Raw genomic sequence first — 17,669 nt, 5'->3', positions numbered from 1 at the left:
CTCCCATATGCCCTGCTTGTAGCCCTCAGGTATCTTTAGCGGTAGTAAAGGGGGGTAGAAAGACAATGCTTTCTATTTCACCTTTTAAAAGTTGGATACTTGCTTAACTCTTTTTAATGCCTCCTCCTAAATACTCTAAACATTCATTATGGCAATTCAACCTCCTGTAGAAGGAGAAGGCCAAAGTACACAAAAGGAGAGAGTCTAAATATAGGCCTTACATAGTCCATATTTAGAATATACAAGGTAACTGTGGAATTTCACCCATCTCCTTCAATGCAGAAATGCTTTTCTTCCACATGAGCATACACAGACACCTGCCCCATGTGCCATACTTGAAAATGTACTGTGTTTAAACACACCTCTTCCAGCTCATCAGTGATGGCCTTAAACTGGAGTACAACATCTGTTGGGAATGAGAAGGACAGTTGTTCTCAGCAAACATTCCCAGCCCATGCTGAACTCATCCCGCATTCCAGGGTGGCAGAGGGGACTTGGAAATGTGCGGCTCCAGGCTTTGAGATGAGAGAAGTGGAGGCACTTGCCCAGGAGCGCAGGCAGGCTCTGAGAATAACCAAGATGAAGGTTCGTGTGTGGAGGCTTGGGAAAGATGCTCTCAGGGTCAGACCAAGCTAGAATGACTCTTGACACCATGATGAGCATTGAGAGAGGAGGACTAGCCAACTAGCGGGTGGATATACAAAGGAAAGGTGAGCTCACTTCCAAAATGACCCTCCTGAAAGGGTTGGGCCCAGACATGCTCAAAAGGAAGGTTTCTGGAAGAAGCTGGACGAACCAATCTGTGCATCCTCAGAGATTCTGTCTGAAGTGGCTGTGTATATTGGGTATACTTTGGTGAGTAAAGATTTGCAAAAGAATGGCCTGTTGTCTGGAATGTGTGAAGGCAGAAAAATGCAGTATTATAGCAGGGGCATGAGTGGCCCTTGACAGATCCAAGGCTTTCCCTGACCAGATCCTGGAATGCCCTGCTTGTTCCTGTGATCAGCAGAAGGCCACCAGCAATTGTCATACATGGAGTTTTCCACAGGCACTCTGAGGTGCAAAAGCTGCCTCATCAGAAAAACGCATCTCCATTAGTGGAGGGGACTGGCACCAGCCCTAACCCCTGATCAGCAGGGGTCAGAAATACTCTTCTTACCATGAATCTCACTGGAGGCCAGTCATGATCTCTTGGCCTAAACAATTCCATAAGATGGCTGAGTTGCTATAATGGGCTGAATGAAAATAATATATGCTGTCCTGAGGGAGGACATGAGAAGGATGCTCTACATAATATTATAATTTTAGCCTTTTCTCCCAAAGAACATGCAACTTCCTGGACATTACCAAAGCTCGCATCAACAAAGACTGCAGAGCTTCTATGATTAATCAATTCTATTTTTAACCTTACAGCAATAATTTAGTTAATATTTTAAAAGGGAGATTCTTTATGAATGCAAACAGGGCAAACATTTTATTAGCATCCACACAGTTTTAATTTATTTGGAAATTATAGGGGAGGATGAAATATTACAGTTACTTAGAATGAATTAAACTGTTCCCTGTAGTTTTACATACTATATTAAATTCACTCATGTCTTTCATGTTTAAGCCAGGGGATTCACTGCATCAATACATTTTAATGTTGCTGTTAGTCTCCCACATCACTCTCTTTTTAGCACAGAAACAGAAGTCATGATATAATTAATTATTCTTGTACTTCTTCTGGCTACTGAACAGTTTATTGCATAGTGCATTAGAAACTCCATCAGATGAATAGTGCTTGATGCTACATGGTAAATCTGCCATAAACAACTCCACGGCAGCAGATTGGAGTAATACAAACAAAATGATTTCATGTTGCTATGTTGTATACTTTAAGAGAGCATACCCCCCTCCTCAAAATGGAAAACACTCACAAGAGCAGCTGCTGGTAAGTACAACATATTTTAAAGCTGTTTAGAAAAATTGTCTTCAAAATGATGTGTATGGATCTCCTTTTCCAAAAGAGTAATTGAGCAATTATGCATCTCTCTCATTTCTCTCATTCACACACACACACATGCGCGCGCGCACACGTGCGTCTTCAACTATCAAGCACAATTCAATGAATCTAATTATTTGACAAGAACAAGATGAGTGCATGACCCTTCCGAGGCCCCACTACAAAACTGGTGCACAAAATAGTGCAGAATCTATGCAGGATAGAGATATTACCCAAGAACTGGACTACAAGTGAACAATTTTGGTGACTGTGCATGCACATGTGGGATACACAACAGTAGGAAAGGAATGCCAATTAAAAATATGTGAAGCATTATTTTAAGTGCACACCAGGAAGAGAGTAGATCTTCTGAATTCCGGGCATCCCTCACCATTGGCTATGCTGACTGGAGCTTCCAGGAGCTGCATGACTGGGGAATGCTGGGAGCTGCAGGACCTCAGTTTGGACCTGCATAGGATGGTGGCTCAAACAACCTTTACTATGGAAAGGGTTCTTTACTACCAAACAAGGTGATGGACTAATTATGCTCACTTCCTCGTCTTGCATGATGGTAATATGCAGAAGCTTTGCCCTAAGCCCGCCCAGTGGATCCTTCCACTGTCTCCACAGTGAAAAACTGATGTGCCTGGCACTAAGCCTGGCTTGGCTGCATTGCCTGAAGCTACAATTCTAAGCATACCTTACAGGGCAAGGTAATATACTGGGTTTTCTTCTCTGCAATGTACCTCAGTGAATATACTGGGTTTTCTTCTCTGCAAACACACATAAACAGTGCTGGCTCCAGGTGTGGAGGGACTTGGGGAAAAAGCACTCTCCACGGGCCCCACCCTCAGTGAATTTCCTTTTCATCACCACTCTTCACCAGCTGCTATGCTTCCTCATCTTCTTTCTCCATGTCATCTGCTAGCCTGATAGACAGAGAGTCAGTAAACCAGTAGGCAGGAGCATCTAGTGCTCTTCCTCCTCACCATCGTCTGGTCCAGAGCAAGGCCACAATGGTGAAGAAGAAGAACAACTCCGCTGGGGTCGCGTCAGTGGAGCCGGGTAGGGTGTGGGACCTCCGGAAGTGCCCACCGTGCCCACCCTTGATGCTGGCCTTGCAAAGAATTGGGCTATGATCCTGAGTGACCCAGCAAGCCCTGTCTGCTCTCTTGGGGATCACTTCTTTCTATTCAGCTTTGTGCCACGTATCTTCTTTCACGCTTTATGCTCTGTCACAAGCCAAACCATTCACATCTCCTCCTTTTCATTATGTCTTTCTAGACACTTTCTCTTTTAAAAATATTTTTCATGTTTTTAGATCTTTGCATTGTTTTAGCACTGCTGATGGATTCCCTTTTTCATTTTGTCACGTACTGCTGCTGCTTCTAACTTCACTTTATTTTACTTTGTAGGCTTTTTAAAAAACTCCACACCGAGAATTTCAGTTACTAGATAGTATAGAAAGGCAATTGAATTGCTACATGAATGGAATGTTAAAGCATGCTAAAAATAGATTCACACAATGTTAAAAAAGTGGCTGCAATGCAGCATTCTTTTTAGTGGTGTTCCTATAGTGAAGCAAAGGATACAGTGACAGTGCTACTTAACCTGAACTGCCACGATTCATTTACAGTCTCAGTATCACTGAAGGATAAACATCTTTTATTAATGTAACTCTCCAAGCCTGACTCTGCATCATCTGCAAGAAAGGAGGCCACTATCTGAACAATAATTTTGCCAAAATATTTATAAAATATTACTGATATGTCTTGATGTGAATCTGATTAATGGCTTTCCTCTAAGAGGAAGGCTTTCTAATTAATTCTGTTAAAGTAGCAACTTGTGGCACTGCAGATGATGTGGCCTAGAAATCCCATCAGCCCTAGCCAGCAAAGCCAGTGGTGAGGGACCACGGGAGATGTAGGCCGACATTTCTGGAGGACCACATTTTGCCCACCTGTGAGTATGAAAATCCACATGTGAACAGGGGTTTGCACCCTCAAGTCTCCTCCCTCTCCCTTGATTGTTTAGTGAGAGTACAAGTTCTTGCACACCTTTAAGCCACACCAATTCTGGCAGAACTTGGCATTTCACTAAAGCAGATGAACTTGTGTCTGTGTGGCTGTAACCAAGTGCAGGAATGCATACATAATCACTACTATTAATAAAGCTAGTGTTTTCATATTTTAATTACATCTCTCATTTGATGCGCTCTGCTTCAGTTGGCAGGTCAGAGCAGCTCTGCTACAGTTACAGGAAACACTGGGTTACCAGATATGTGCACCCAGGTGTTTAAAGATGTGGCTACATATATGTATGATATTCACACTTCACATGTTTATCATTGCAATGCATGAAGCTGTCCCAGTTTTAGGTGTCGAGAGAGAAAAGTCTGCTTGGAACCAGATACTAATTTTATCACAGGCCTCCCTGCATTTCAATATTTATTAATAGAAATCTTTTGTGTATCTACAAAGTTAGACTCACCAGTTCCATGACCAGATTTAAGGGACTTCCTTGTCATTTAAGGTGGGCTTGGCCAGTTTTGCCTTGTCCCAGGGGTGAGAGGAACTTGTATGAGAATTGCATACTTTCCTTTGCACCAGAAATGGTAGATTTCATTGAACTGCCAATCTTCCTGTGAATGGAAGGGGTCCTACCATTTTCTGAAGCGCTTCACTGAATCCAAATTTAAAAATTGAGCTAGCAGCTTACTGTATACGATGAACACCTTTTGGGAGAATATCACGCAGAAAGGATAAAGGATTTGATATGACTTTTACTCTGAAAAGCAGAACTCCTTAATGTTGAAATGGAATCATTTTACATGGTCCATGAGCTACCCTCATATTTATCAAGCACTCCTTTGTGCCCTTGGCTTGTCCTTGAGAAGGCTCTTTACAGCAGTGACTCACCCTTTTCCAGCATTCATTTGGCTGTCATAAAGCTAACCAGAATGACACACAATTAATCATACAGGGAACTCTCTGCATGCAAGGGTCAACCTCAGGAATCCTATAGCAATGTCAACATAACGAAAAGGGTTGGGTGTGGTGGGGTTCTGAACAATCCAAAATGGAACAGGTACAGTGTCTTTTTCTCCAATATCCATTGATGGCATTAATTTAAAGGCCCCAAAGGCTAGAGATAATGCATTGTTATGACTACTTTCTTCTTTTTTAATGACACATAATGCTTTACTTTAAGTATTTTAATTGCTTCTATGCCATAGTGTTCTAAGATATCTTTCAAAAGAACCAATTTCAGTGAGCCATTTATCTGTTCTTTACTTATTTTACTCCTGGTGATCATAATGCAAAAAATTACTTACAATCTTGTTTTATTTCCCACTGTACCTAATTGCCCTTGGAATTGAATTGAATTGCTTTGTAGTTGATATCCCCCAGAAGAAGGTGCTGTTTCTAGTTGGGCTGTCTGCCAACAAAATTTTAGAGTATTAAGAGTAGCAGTGCAATCCTATACACACCTACTTAGAAGTAAGTCACACTGTGTTCAACAGACCGTACTCCCAGGTAAGTGGGCATAGTATTACAGTCTTAATATTATGAATATCATCAGCTGTTAATGACATGTGGAAAGTTGGTACAGCCTGAAAATCCAGGGAGCTCAGGTGGAGATCCTCCATAGATCCAAGTGCCTCTTCTCTTCAGACAGTCAGTTTCTACCAATACGGTGCAGTGGAGGAGAGTGTCAGCTGACAGGTTTGTGCATTCATATATTTGCTTTCTTCAGGATCAGAATGCCTGTCCCACCACATCGAAATGTGTGCATCGATTAAAGAAGAGTGGTGGCATTCTGGGGGCAAATTTAAGAAGAGTACAGGAGAAGAATTTACTCGCTAGATGGGATCAAGGCCCATCTAGTCTATTCCAATGTGCCTCCAGGTGAGTCAGTCAAATGAAGTGGGAAGCATGGAAGGAAGTGTCTTCAGGGCACAATATGAAGCATCTATGAATAACTGCACACTCAAATTGGTGGGCCATAAAAACTATTAATGTGCATACAGTGGGGCTGTCAGGAGAGGACTTTGGGGCAGAAATTCAGAATCCTACTCAGAATGAGCATGAGGACCCACAAAGATATGAAAAAAGAGAAGGCATACACACTACCATCTAAAGAGGGTAAGACCCTCCTCCCTTAAGACCATATTTCCTACTGTGTTCTTACTTTGTCTTTCAATCCCATCTGCCTTCAAGTCCACAGTTTAGTCTTGTTCCACCCTTAATATAGCCACTGCCCTATTTGGCTTGAGTTCTGTTCTTTCCTTGGCTCTCAACTCTGGATTCTTATCCCCAGTGGCTTATTTGGCTCTGGCTTGGGCTACTTTGCTTGTCGTTGGACAAGCCTGCTGCCTGGCTGGTCAGGTTTTCTTATATTCACATTACGAGACAGTCAAAATACATTACAAGAAATGTTAAGTTTGCCCTTCAGGCAGTAACAATAACATAATGTTAGGAAACACAGAATTTCCTGACTGTGTACATAACCCATCTCTTTTTTGCAATGCTTGTGTTTGTGTGTGTGTGTGGGGGGGGCATGTGCAGGTGCACAATTTGTATAGTTATCTGTTTCATGTTAAGACGGCAACAGTCCAGACAGATAGTCCCTCACATTCATTCATTCATTCATTCCTCTGTCTTTCTTATCACACTTATTCAGCCCTCAGGGCTGCTTCAAGGCCTCCTTCTAGAGCATCATACTGCAGTATCAGCTGCTCAGCTGAACTGCAGTACTTCAGTACCAGAGCCTTGTTCCTGAATTTTTCCATTGTTTTGAATGCTTCCCCAGCCTGAGTCCATCCCGGGCTACAGTATTGTGCATTCACAACCTCAGTGGCTCACAAACATTGGACAAATGCACACAGAATTTAGACAGACAGTTAACCATCCCAATAAGGTGTTGGACTGATTTAACATTCTGGGGGCTGAACATCTCCATAGTGGCTCTTCCTCTTAGTCCTTCCTATGTCAACAGATGCTTAGTACAGGATTCTTCTGTTCTTCACAGATGTGTTTTATCTGCATTCAGTTTAGTATTTCTCCCCCAATTTCTTCTGAGAAATTGGCATCCTGGATTGCTTCTTTCTTATCATCATCTTCTGCTATGGCAGCAGTATTGTCAGCAACAACCTTGATGTCCAGAAGTCATTCTGTTTGGTTCAGCTTCCTCTGAAAAACTCATCCCCATGATGACCCTTAACCAGCAGTATTGCCAGAGTGTGTGCTGAAGCTTGCAGGCAGCTGAGTGACTCTTCTAGTTCCACATACTCCTTGGCATCACAAACTGTGTAGGCAGGTCTGGTAGAACATCCGCAACTGCTGACAGTGGGTAGAGTGCTCTATTAAGTGGTCTTGACACATGTCTGATGGATTTTTGTCAGATGGCTATTTTTACCCCTATGAGGCCACAGATTGAGTCATTACTTATCTCAACTGGTCTGCTCATGCCTTTTCTGTTGCTTTGTCAATTCCTTCTTCAGTGGCTCCAGCAGGGCTAATGGGATTCTACAGTTTGGTGGTCCTACTGGTTGTAGTAGGGGTGTACATTTTGCCTTCAAGAAGTCCAGCATCCTCAAATATACTGCCATGTATTCTAGCGTCCTCTAATATACCCATGCACACCCTGCTATGTGTATATGCTATGAGGCTGTGAATGTCAAATGTATGTTAAAATTCATCTGTGAATTTTCTGTTCCTTCATCACCAAATAGACTATTTTCCCTCATTTGGGTCACTGTAATCCTGGTCCTTGAAATGCTTCTACTTCCCACATCCTTCATACTCTTCTACATAGGCTTGCCCCTTCATGGATCACTGCCTTGCCATGGCAAAGGGGCTTGTGTAGCACAATGAAGCTATGAGCTATGCCATGCAGGGCCACCCAAGACAGACAGGTCATAGCAGAGAGTTCTGACAAAATGTGATCCACTGGAGAAAGAAATGGCAACCCACTCCAGTTTTCTTGCCATGAAAACCCCATGGACAGTACCAAAAGGCAAAAAGATATGACGCCAGAAGATGAGGCCCTCAGGTCGGAAGGTGTCCAGTGTGCTATTGGGGAAGAGCAGAGGGCTAGTACTAGTAGAGCCAGAAAGAATGATGCGACTGGGTCAAAGCCGAAAGGACACTCAGCTGCGGATGTACGTATCTGGTGGTGAAAGGAAAGTCCGATGCTGTAAAGATCTGTATTCTACAGGAACCTGGAATGTAAAATCTATGAATCAAAGTAAGCTGGAAGTGGTCAAACATGAGATGACAAGACTGAACATCGACATCTTGAGAATTAGTGAACAAAAATGAACAGGAATGGGTGAATTTAATTCAGATGACCATCAGGTATACTACTGCGGGCAAGAATCACTCAGAAGAAATGGAGTAGCCTTCATAGTCAATAAAAGAGTAAGAAAAGCAGTACTGGGATACAATCTCCAAAATGACAGAGTGAACTCAGTTTGAATCCAAGGCAAACCATTCAACATCACAATAGTCCAAGTCTATGCCCCAACCACTGATGCTGAAGAGGCTGAAGTTGACTGGTTCTATGAAGGCCTACAACACCTTCTAGAAATAACACCAAAAATGGTGTCCTTATCATCATGGGGGAAGCCAAAAGATAACCAGAATAACAGGCAAGTTTGGCCTTGGAATACAAAATGAAGCAAGGCAAAGGCTGACAGAATTTTGTCAAGAGAACACGCTAGTCATAGCAAACGCTCTTTTTCAACAACCCAAGAGATGACTCTACACATGGACAAAAGAAGAAGGCCAGTGCCAAAGAATGTTTGAACTACTGCACCACTGCACTCATTTCACATGCTAGCAAAGTTATGCTCAAAATCCCACAAGCTAGGCTCCAGCTATATGTGGACCAAGAACTACCAGAAGTACAGGCAGGGTTTCGAAGAGGCAGAGGAACCAGTGATCAAATTGCCAACATACACTGGATCATGGAGAAAGCTAGGGAGTTCCAGTAAACATCTATGTCTGCTTCACTGACTACGCTATAGCCTTTGATTGTGTGGATCACAGCAAATTGTGACAAGTTTTTGAAGAGATGGGAGTACCCGTCTCTTGAGAAACCTGTATGAGGGTCAAGAAGCAACAGTGAGAACTGGGCATGAAACTACTGATTAGTTCAAAATTGGGAAAGGAGTTCGGCAAGGCTGTATATTGTCGCCCTGCCTATTTAACTTATATGCAGAGCACATCACGAGAAAGGCGGGGCTAGATGAATTACAAGTTGGAATTAAGATTGCTGGGAGAAATATCAACAACCTCAGATATGCAGATGATACCACTCTAATGGCAGAAAGTGAAGAGGAACTAAAGAGCCTCTTGATGCGGGTGAAGGAGAAGAGCGCAAAAGTTGGCTTGAATCTCAACATTAAGAAAACTAAGATCATGGCATCTGGTTCTCTCACTTCCTGGCAAATAGATGGGGAAGAAATGGAGGTAGTGACAGGTTTTATTTTCTTGTGCTCCCAGATCACCACAGATGGTGACTGCAACCAAGAAATTAAAAGATGCTTGCTCCTGGGGAGGAAAGCTATGGCAAATCTAGACAGCATACTAAAAAGTAGAGACATCACTCTGTTGACAAAAGTGCGTATAGTCAAGGCTATGGTTTTCCCAGTTGCAATGTATGGCTATGAAAGCAGGACCATACGGAAGGCTGAGCACCGAAGAATTGAAGCCTTTCAATTGTGGTGCTGGAGAACGACTCCTGCGAGTCCCTTGGACTGCAAGGCGATCAAACAGGTCAGTGCTAGAGAAGATCAACCCTGACTGCTCTTTAGAAGGCCAGATACTGAAGATGAAACTCAAATACTTTGGCCACCTAAGGAGAAGGAAGGACTCCCTGGAGAAGAGCCTAATGCTGGGAACAATTGACGGCAAAAGAAGGGGATGGCAGAGGCTGAGGTGGCTAGATAGAGTCACTGAAGCAGTCGGTGTGAGCTTAGGGGGACTCTGGGAGATGATGGAGGACAGGAGAGCCTGGAGGAATGTTGTCCATAGGATCGTGATGGGTCGGGCATGACTTCACGACTAACATAACATAACATAGGCTAAGCATCTGTCCTTCATTTTTCATATGAATGTCTTCAGTACTTCCACTAAATCCTATTGTTTGTGTTTCTCAAGTTCCTGCTTCCCAAAGTCCCTTATGGACTTGGAACCTGCTCTGTACATATAATGGTTGATATAAGTTTTGATTCTTTCTTTAGACAATCCTACTGCTCTTGAAATTTGATTATATTTTTCTAGGGTTAAATCTACTTCTCTTAATAGCGTGTTCCTTGAGGCAGAATCTTGTGTGTCATGCACAATCTAGGGAGAGTCATTTATATCTAACTAGGCAGTCTTTTATATCTCCATAGTGACTTGAGGATGCCAGAGCTTTCATTGCTGTAATAGAGGCCTCTAGTCTTTCCTCTTCTTCTTGATTTCAGGTAAAAAACTGGTATCTCACAATGTTTTGATTCTGGGCCAAGTGGTGTGTGTGCGTCACAGTAACTCTCAAACATTTCTGTTTTCTGTTTTAGTGTTTCTGGTTCCCCTGGAATCAGTGCAGCACTCACTTCCTGCCTTCTCCTCTGACTAAATAGTAAAACAACTTTACCGTTATTTTTTCCTTAACCATATTAGCTCTGTAGAGAAAGTGAATTCTTGGTTTCACTGCTTCCTCTGCTATGCCAGGCTGTTTGCATTGAAAGCCAACTCAACTGGAGACAGTAGGTCCTCCATACTGCTCACAAACTGTTCTGATCACTGTTGGAGGCTTGGTAATTCTTTTTTCTAGACTTCCTCACAGCCTTCCTTCTGTGCCCTTGTTTCATGTGACACTGTTTATGTAATGAAAGGAGCAACTTCCAAATTCGTATAAACAGCATGCTTTATTAAGACAGTTTCTTATAAAACAGTTTCAGGGCCTTCTGTTCAATCCTTGCCTCTCTACGCTCCCAGTCTGTCTCATCCTCCTTCCTTCTGCAGCTCATTCAACCCACCCACCCCCACCTGCTACGACTGGTTTCACTTCTACATTCTATACATATTTATACACCGCCTACACAGTTCCTGTTTAGTGGGCAAATTTCTCCTTCCTTTCAGGGAAGAGATTAAGCACCATGGGGAAGATATTCCCATACAATCTTGACCCTAAAATAACTTACGCATCCTTTTGCTCAGTGGCTTTTCCTCCTTAGAGTAAGAAAAGAACGATCTTGAAACAATTAAAGCATTCACTAGTCAAACTATTAAAGTATTTGTTGTCATGTAATGGACAAATCATACTGCTACACAACTTAGTAAGGGACTGCAGGTGGCGCAGTAGTTTAAACCACTGTGCTACTGGGCTGATTGATCGAAAGGTCGGCGGTTCGAATCTGCACAACGGGGTGAGCTCCTGTTGCTCCGTGCCAGCTCCTGCCAACCTTGCAGTTCGAAAGCATGCAAATGCAAGTAGATAAAAAGGTACCACTTTGGTGGGCAGGTAACAGCGTTCTGTGAACCTCGGTGTTTAGTCATGCCGGCCATATGACCACGGAGACTCTGTAGACAAACGCTGGCTCCCTCGGCTAGGAAACGGAGATAAGCACTGCCCCCTAGAGTCAGGCATGACTGGACTTAATGTCAAGGGGAAGTCAAACTATTAAAGTATTCGTTGTCATGTAACAGACAAATCATACTGCTACATAACTTAGTATATACTGCTAATTTAATACCTAATTTAAGGTCAAATTGTATACTTTCTCTAACTGGTTTATATACCATATAAACTCAATATACCATAAATATATACTTTATCTCATTATGCGGTACCCTCCCAGTCTTCTACAGCCTGAGTCAACGTACACACATCCTAAGTGAACACCTTGTTGAGGTTCTTGGTTCCTGGATCATCTGAAGTTCCAAAGGGTCAGATATTCCAAAGAATCACATACAAGCCAAAATTATGCAGTACTCAAGGAAAAAAGAAGAAATGTTGGGAAGGAGTGGCCACACTGAGGACAATCCTGAATAAAGTATGGCTCACTAATGACTGGAAATGGATTCAGGCATTGAAATGACTGTCAAGGTCTAGAAGGCAGACTTGGGCTTTTAAAATTTGTACTTTCTTTTGTAAATGAAATTGCTTGACTGTGTTTTTCCTTTTTTTCCTGATCTTTTTGTAAACTGCCTTGGTTTGCCTCAGAAAGGCAATATTGAAATAGAATAGGACTATAATCAATCATTTCACTTATTTTTTGTCAACACACTCTGCATTTCCTCTATGAGTGTTTATACTTTCATAACAAAGGGAAAAGGTTGTGCACATGCTTATGATTACCTTCATTTTTAATCCCTTAATAGGCTTGAGTGGTTGTAATTTCATCCATCTAAAGGAAACCATAGACGATGTAATGTGTTAATTGTGCAAAGATATATCTGTGACTATTTTAGTGTAAAGGATAATGTTAATTTCCATTCTAGGAGAAATTTCAGACAGACTTTTAAAAACAGATATCTTCCTCAGCCATTGGGGTCAAATTGATCTGTACTACTGCTCATGAGCAGATACTTTGTGCTTTTCAAATGCATGCATATTACAGAAGCTATGGGTATTATCCTGGGTAAATCATATGGTTCACATTTGAACGATCCTTAAATTACTTAGGCCAGCTACTAATATAGCATATGGATTAATGGCTTAAGGTTCAGGAAAACAGGACCTAGGAAATTGTTAACACAACCTCAGAGCTTCCAAGGCTTCATGAATCAGAAAGAACAACAAAGCCAATTCATAGCTCTAAAACCTGCAGAGAAATATGAATCTGGACACCATATTTGAGTAGAAAGGTGACAGGCTATTAACAAAGAGAAAGGACCTGTAATGAACAATGAACCAGGTATGCCTTATGGTCTCCACCCTTGTGCAAAATATCAGAACAACCAGGGTCAATCTGAACTTTTTAATATCATGAAGGTAAACTGAGGGTTCCCTTGACTGCTTCAGCTCATGCCCCTGCATTCAATGGCTTTCAGGATGACGAGACCCCCAAGACCCCCCTTTCTCCATCACCTCAAGCCCCCTGACTATGAGAAGAAGGTTGGGTTAGCAAACTTTCACCTCCAGGTTCCTCAAAGGGTTTGCCAGGATGGCCATTGCCTATCTGACTGCCTGGACTATTATCATTGCTATTATATTATTATCTTGGTACATGGCACTTTACAAAGAGCGTGTTTTATAGGTCCCTTCCCCATTCTGCTATGAAGCTCATGGGTTGACCTTGGGCCAGTCCCTATCTCTCTCTTTGCAGGCTGGTAGTGAGGAGGTAGGAGACAACCTTTGGTTTTGTTAGCTACTCTGAGAGCTAACAAATGCTGAAACAAATTATTCAAAGGATTTTCCAGTTATACCTTACCTATGACAGCAACCCACAACAAAACACAGACTGCATTGTTCCCATTTTATAGAAGATGAACTAAAGATGACAAACAACAACAACTTGCTGAATATGCCAAAGGGTATAGGCTTCATTATTCCAATTTGTGGTACAAGGCCTCGGCAGTTATAGGAGGCCCATAAATACATGTATAAATAAATAAATTTCTATTTACTGTACTTACTGGGTTCCACACCAGTGTTATGGTGGTGCATTTTCTGGATGAATCCCATTGCACTTGAAGGGTTTGGTTTCTTCTGGGGAAAATATCTTATGCAATATTTAATATTTGAAATAAAATGCTGAAGAGGCATTGAGCTTAATTATTTAGCTTCTAACACATACACTGCTTTTAAAAATTTAGCATCTCTCTGCAGATCTAAAAGACTTCTCTATGAATAAGTCATCATCTCTGAAGCCATAACAAAATTTTTAAAAATACTCCAACTGTTTTAAGCAGAGCACAGGATGTACAGTTCTACAGCACTTCAAAAAAGTATATGACTTAACAATAATAGTTGTGGAACCAGTTTTGCATAATGGAAACCTTATTGCATAATGGAAGGCTTACTAATAATTAGAGGACAATTGCATGGATATTATGACAATTGCTATTATCTATCATGTACCTGTCCCTTTACTTGTATAAAGCAGAATGCATTGCAAACTAATAAAATAACCCACAAGAGAGTGCTCACTAGTTATACAGAGAATATAATCTGAAGTTTCTAGGCTAATATTTGTAAATACTGATGGCTTCAGTGAGTTAACTGATTGGTGGAATATATTGCCTACATTCAATTAACCCTAATTTCAATGACTTTGCTCTATTATGTTAAGATTAGTCATAGATTTTTATTGATTGATCTATTTACTTTTTTGTTTTTCATTCAAAGTGAGTTACCTTGCTAAGGCTTTTGTTCCACAGATCACTTCTTTCTGTAAAGGCACTTTAATCCAGTAACCCTGCTGCTTGTTTCTCTGTGTACTTTGTCTCTACATTGTTCTGTACCACATGCAAAACCTCTGCTTACACTCAGAATCTACAGTCTACGATTGTCAGGGAATATTTCACAATGATAATAGAGACACAATTCCTCAGTAGTAAAGAGAATGGGGTAGCCACTGCAGATATAGATAAGAATGTATGTAATAGGGCAAACAAGGTTCTACACAGTTTTAGCTTTATTAGTTTGGTCTTATTCTTGATTTATAAGTCGCCTGAATGGGCTAATATGCACAGACAGTCCTTCAACTAGTTGGCATATTTGTGTGAACAGTGGAAGACCAAAGAAGGCACTGATTGCTGAGACTTTATCTTCCATGTCCACCTCCTCTGGCATTATGCTACTGTAGTGGTGGGCAGCTCATTACAGGAATCTTGCAGCTTGATGTAGAAGTCAAATGTGAATCAACAGCAGACTAAAAATACAATTGCCTCTTGTGTTGTACTAATATTTGAAGACTTTGAGACTACTTGGAAGATGACACTAGTTTGCATTTAGTTTTGAAGTATTAATGTTTAAATATGTATTTCTTTATTAGATTTATATCCTGTCTTTTTTTTCTTTTTAAAGAAGTCAACATGGCTTACAAAATTTTTCTCCCATAGCTCTCAATCTTCTCCCCACAACAACAACCCTGTGAAGTAGGTTGGATGAAAGTCTGTGACTGGCCCAAAATCACCCAGTTGGCTCTGTGGCTGACCAGGGACTCCCAGATCTCCTAGTCCTAGTCCTAGTCCTAGTCTCACTACACCACAATGGCTTAGCCACTACATGACAATGGCTGTCATTGCAAGTATTAACTTGCAGTTGAAGTTATTTATTGCTCCCTATTAGATGGCTGAATTAACATAGAACCTAAGATCGTTTGTTTTAAACTTAAGAAGCAATACAAATTCTGTTCCATAGATCTCTTTTTGGAAAGACAACTCCAACATTAAGGCTACTATCTCTTAGTTTTTGTTCTACATTCTAACTACCACATACATCATTTTTACTTTTCCCAAGCCAAACTTTCCAGGGATACCTTAGACCAGCAGTTCCCAAACTTTTTCAGTCATGAAACTTTTTTAAAGCTTTTTTTCCCCATGTAACCCTAACTCTATCCCTGATTTTTACTAAGGATTGTGAAGCCACAGTGTTCTTCCTTCGTTCATCTGCTCATATTGCCTGAGTGTTTTGCATAACGTAGGAGGTTTGGAAACAAAAAGAAAACATTTTAAATATAACATGAATAAAAAGATTATATGGTAATATTCCAAATGAATTCTTTCGATTATTCCCAAAACTACTTAATAGTCTCAGGAACCAAATGATGTGATGCTTTTTTTTTTGTTTACTGCTTGGTCACCAGCTGACAATCGAAAAGTTGCCTGAGGTGATTTCATTTTAAAATCTGTTTTAAATTTAATTTTTGAGATTTTTCACGGAACCCCTATGAGGCTTTTGCGGAACCCTAGGGATCTGCAGAGCACAGTTTGGGAACTGCTACCTTAAACAAGGAGTCATTAAATGCTCCTGCAAAATGCAGCCTGTTAAGCATTAACATTATTGCCAGTTCTGCCCCTTAAACATTATTAGGGGGGGACTGGAAATTCTGATGTCCAAATCAAAATTCCATTGAAAGGCATTATGGCAGTGCAATGATGATGACTGAGAAAACTGCTCCAAAAGAAATAAGGCTGTTTTCCTAGTGATACGGAGAGAATCTCTGCCTGTGTTCTGCCAAGATTCACAGCAGTCATACATACATTTAGCTCTTTGGAGGATTCATCGTTCCAGTACAGCTGTTTTCTCAGCAAGAGGAAACCGTCAGCCTCCTGGAGAGTCTTAATTAAATAAAAGGCAATTTTGCAAAGTGGGAGGAGTATTGTTAAGTCATCAGCCTTACCATTTGCATGCGAGTGTGCATTAACCTCCTTGGCTAATTGATTATCTTTACAAATTACATCTTTTTAAAAGGCAAGAAACGGCAGTAGCATTTCCTACATTAGGTTTGGGTTGCTTCAGATTTGAGAGGGAGACTGTTTACACAGTCAGAATTCAGAAGATGCTATCCTGACAGAGAAATCCAAATGCAGACAGCGGATGATTTAGCCACATTCCCTTCATAGGTCACCATGAATTTTGAAGCACAATGAGTTCTACCTATTGACCTCATTCAATAGGTAGCACTGCTTCACATGATGCCTGGATGAGTCTGATCAGTTGCCTTACCCATCTTGGCTTGTTACATCATCTAACATGGAGGAGATGGCTGGTTAGGTCTAGAAGGCTATGAATTACTCTTTGAGAGATGGGAAAGTACCAACTTGCTTAAAAGATGCAGTAATCAGACCTTTCCTGAAGAAATTGATCCCAGACACAGAAATGGAGAGCAACCACGGGGTAGTGGCTAGCATCCTCTTCTTGGGCAACTTGAGTGCATGGTGGTGCATCAGCTCCAAGCATTCTGGGATTAAACTAAAGACATTTCAGTCTAGCTTTAGGTCCATTTTTTTGAACCACCTTGATCATTCCATAGGACCAAGGAAGTGTGAGCATGTTGGTTCTCCTGGAGCTCTCAGAAGCTTTCAATACCATCAACCACAGCAATTATCTGGATTGGGAGTTGGAGACAATGTTTTATATTGGTTGTATTCCTACTTGGATGCACAATTCAAGAAAGCAGTGTTGAGGAATCATTGCTCTGTTTCACAGCAGTCACATCATGGAGTTTCAGAATTTTAGCCACCGTGCTATATAACATCTACATGAAGCCACTGGAGAAAGTTATCTAGGCATATGGACTAAGGTGATAATGACACTGAGCAGTACCCCTCCTTCTCATCAAACCCAGGTGATGAAAACTGAAAAGTGATAAAACTGGATAGTCATCTAAGTGGGATGGTATAAATTAGTGACCTGAATCAGCAGGGCTTGGACTCAATGGCCTTCTTGGCCCCTTCCAACCCTACTATTCTATAACTCGAAGTTGATATCCTGAATCAGTAACTGAGCAGTGGATTATCTCTGCCACTTGAGGCACAGGGGTCTTGGTGACCAGGACCTTTTTATAAGCTTAAATCAGTACACCAGCTACAAACCTATTTTGACAGAAATGGCTCACAACATTTATCTATGCCCTGTAACCTCCCAGATTACTGTTATGTATTGTACACAGGGCTACCTTTGAAGACAGTTCAGAAATTTCAGTAAGTGCAAACTGGAGCTGTTATGTTATTAATGAGGACTG

The 17,669-nt window shown here is 41.3% G+C and overlaps 1 protein-coding gene across 8 annotated transcripts in view; it reads right to left on the bottom strand.

The window, feature by feature from the left end:
* ATP2B2 (ATPase plasma membrane Ca2+ transporting 2) overlaps nucleotides 1–17,669 on the bottom strand; it is a 172,210-nt gene that overhangs the window by 114,084 nt on the left and 40,457 nt on the right. The gene's annotated exons all lie outside the window — the stretch shown is intronic.

This window comes from Varanus komodoensis, unplaced genomic scaffold (assembly GCF_004798865.1).
Source record: "Varanus komodoensis strain SLA01 unplaced genomic scaffold, ASM479886v1 scaffold6_2, whole genome shotgun sequence".
NCBI lineage: Eukaryota > Metazoa > Chordata > Lepidosauria > Squamata > Varanidae > Varanus > Varanus komodoensis.
The sequence above is the reverse complement of the archived record's forward strand: the minus strand, read 5'-3'. Positions and strand labels throughout refer to the sequence as shown.